Source organism: Mus musculus, chromosome 1 (assembly GCF_000001635.26).
Source record: "Mus musculus strain C57BL/6J chromosome 1, GRCm38.p6 C57BL/6J".
Taxonomy (NCBI): domain Eukaryota; kingdom Metazoa; phylum Chordata; class Mammalia; order Rodentia; family Muridae; genus Mus; species Mus musculus.
Genome location: NC_000067.6, coordinates 15,371,087 through 15,374,636, shown reverse-complemented (window position 1 = coordinate 15,374,636; position 3,550 = coordinate 15,371,087). Strand labels below are relative to the sequence as shown.

Genomic DNA, 3,550 nt, shown 5'->3' with positions numbered 1-3,550 from the left:
GAGCAATAGTGATGAAAACTATAGTATTGGTGCAGAGACAGGCAGGAAGATCAATGGAATAGAATTGAAGATCCAGAAATGCACACACACACACATATGGTCATTTGATCTTTGACAAAGGAGAGAAAACCATCTAGTGGATAAAAAGACAGCATCTTTACCAAATGGAGCTGATTCAAATGGATCATGTAAACAAATGCAAATCGACCCCTTCGAATCTCTTTGTACAAAGCTCAAGTCCAAGTGGATCAAGGACCTCCACATAAAACCAGATACCCTAAAACTTATAGAGGAGAAAGTGGAGAAGAGCCTTAAACACATGGGCACAGGGGAAAAATTCCTGAAGAGAACACCAACGGCTTATGCTCTAAGATCAAAAATAGACAAATGGGATCTCATAAAATTGCAAAGCTTCTATGAGGCAAAGAACATTATCAATAAGACAAAATAGCAACCAACAGACTGGGAAAAGATCTTTACCAATTCTAAATCTGATAGAAAGCTAATATCCAATACATACAAAGAACTCAAGATGTTAGACTCCAGAGAACCAAAAAACTCTATTAAAGTGTACAGAGCTAAACAAAGAATTTTCAACTGAGTAATACCGAATGGCTGAGAAGCACCTAAAGAAATGTTCAAAATTCTTAGTCATCAATGAGATGCAAATCAAAACAACCCTGAGATTTCACCTCACACCAGTGACAGCAGATGCTGATGAGGATGTGGAGAAAAAGGAACACTCCTCTATTCCTGGTGGGATTGCAAGCTGGTACAACCACTCTGGAAATAAGTTTGGTGGTTCCTCAGAAAATTGGACATAGTACTACCTGAGGACCCAGCTATACCACTCCTGGGTATATATCCAGAAGATGCTCCAACATGTAATAAGGACACATGCTCCACTATGTTCATAGCAGCCTTATTTATAATAGCTAAGAGCTGGAAAGAATCCAGATGTTCTTCAACAGAGGAATGGATATAGGAAATGTGGTACATTTACACAATAGCGTACTACTCAGCTATTAAAAATGATGAATTCATGAAATTCTTAAGCAAATGGTTATCACTAGAAAATATCATCCTGAGTAAGGTAACGCAGTCACTGATAAGTGGATATTAGCCCAACAGCTCCAAATAACCAAGATACAATTCACAGACCACATGAAGCTCAGGAAGAAGGAAGATCAAAGTGTGGTTTTTTAGAAGAAGAACAAAATACTCACAGGAACAAATATGGAGATAAAGTGTAGAGCAGAGACTGAAGGAAAGGCCATCCAGAGACCTTCCCACCTTGGGATTCATTCCATATACAGTTACCAAACCCAGACACTCTTGTGGATGCCAGGAAGTGCATGCTGAAAGGAGCCAGATATGGCTGTCTTCTGAGAGGCCCTGCCAGAGCCTCACAAATACATAGATGCAGACAACCATTGGACTGAGCGTGGGTTCCCTATAATGGAATTAGAGAAAGGACCAAAGGAGTTGAAGGGGATTGCAACCCCACAGGAAGAACAACAAAATCAACCAACCAGTCCCCTAAGAGTTCCCAGGGACTAAGCCATCAACCAGTGAGTACACAGGGCTTCAACTGCATACATTGCAGGCGATGGCTTTGTCATGCATCAATGGGAGGAGAGGTCCCTGATCCTAAGAAGGCTCGATGGATGCCACAGTGTAGGGGAACTGAGGGCAGGGAGGTGGCAGTGGGTAGGTGGATGGAGGAACACCCTCATAGACGCAGGGAGAGGGAGGATGGGATAGGAGCTTTTCAGGTGTGGGGACCAGGAAAGGGGATAAAATTTGAAATGTAAATAAAGAAAATATCCAAGAAAAAAAGAAAAATAGAAAAGAAAATTAAATACATATTGCTCACCCTGATAGCTAAACATAGACAGACATACTCACCATATATTATGAATTGCAAGGTTATTACCAGCTGCATGAGAATCTTATGTGTAGCACAGTGTCATTAATTTCAATGCATAAGACACAGAACATATATAAGCTCTATATGTGTTCTGATATGTCCATTCACATATGAATTTCAAAAACATTTCAGTCTACCATATTGAATATGACCTTGGTTTTGATGTTTGCTAAGTATGGTAGACACTCTAGGTCTTTACATGACTAGCAGTTCAGACTTACTGGGTTTTTGGCCAGAAGTGGCTATGGTCTATATGGCTGAGCATTTTGGGGTTTCATGTAAAACCAGGTAAGTTGTGTAGAGATTCAAACATTGCCCTTGCCCAGAGCCTTCTGGAGAGACACCAGAACTAATGTGCACATCATAGCTGTTAATGTGACTTCAATCTTCTAATTACCCAAAAGGAATTTCAGATTTACCTTTCAGGCAATAGTCTTTTCTAGAAATAGAATTGACAGTTTTGAAATTGCTTTAGCCTAATGACTGTGTGCAGCTTTGTATCTAAGGTTTTAGTTGGTTTATTTTGGAAATGGTTCCATATTTTGTAAGATCACAGGAACAGACAGGCCACTTCAAAGTTCTGAAGTCAGAATGTGGTTAAAAAACAAAACAAGACAACACCACCAATAAAAAACAGACGAAAAACCAAAACAAAACAAAATAAAACAAACCAAAACAAACTACTTCTGCCAAGACTAAAAATCTGGTCAGGTTCATAAAGTTTGATGAAAGATGACCAATGCTTTCACAAGCATAAAATGAAGATGTCAAGATGCAAACTAAAACCCATCTGGGAAAAGACACTCAATACAGATTTCTTCTTGGGTGTCTTTTCTCTCAGATTTCCAGAGCATATAGAGGCAGGAACATGTATCTTTAATCTGGGCCATACCTTTGGTGGTATCTGTATAAAGGACATAGAAGAAGGATGCTTGCTTGCCAGTTCTTCACTGGCATTAGAGCCCACTTTTTTGGCAGTTCTGCTATATATTGAAGACCAGCTGAGACACACAGCCTCATGGACTATATAACTACTGAATTCTCAGACATTCTGTTGTAGACAGTCATTGTTGGACTAGCTGGACCACAGCTTGTCAGCCAATGATTTTAGTAAAATCATTCGATCAGTTCTGTTCCTCTAGAAAATTCTAACTACACAGTATGATAGAAAGAATATTTTGATGTGTCAGCAGATAAAGGGTCTAAATATCTTTCTTCATAGACATGTGAACTGGAGGTGACACTTGTAGATTCACTGGGTGTCCTCAGAAGCAGCCATCCCACTGGTTCATTTTGCTTAACACGAACCCTCGTCCTTCTTTCTGAACCAACAAAGAAATGTATTTCCCTTGTTCTGAGATTTATGAATTAATTATTTTGTCAATCAAACCAAGAGTCCTTGTGTGCCCAGAGCCAGTTAGCTTCAATGAGTTCTGAAGGTTATACCCACTGTCTTTCTTCCTCCCAGCAACCTTTTCACATCCTTTCCCATTGTATATTTCATTTGTAGTTCTTCATGCTTGCCTGAAATGTGACTGATTAGCTTGGGTTCCAAAATTGTCTATAAGCACAAGTCAATGAAAGGCAATATTGACGACTTTCCTATTTCTTTTGCCACCA

General features: G+C 39.5%; 1 protein-coding gene across 2 annotated transcripts in view; it reads right to left on the bottom strand.

Moving 5' to 3' along the window:
• Kcnb2 (potassium voltage gated channel, Shab-related subfamily, member 2) overlaps positions 1-3,550 on the bottom strand; it is a 436,827-nt gene that overhangs the window by 349,115 nt on the left and 84,162 nt on the right. The gene's annotated exons all lie outside the window — the stretch shown is intronic.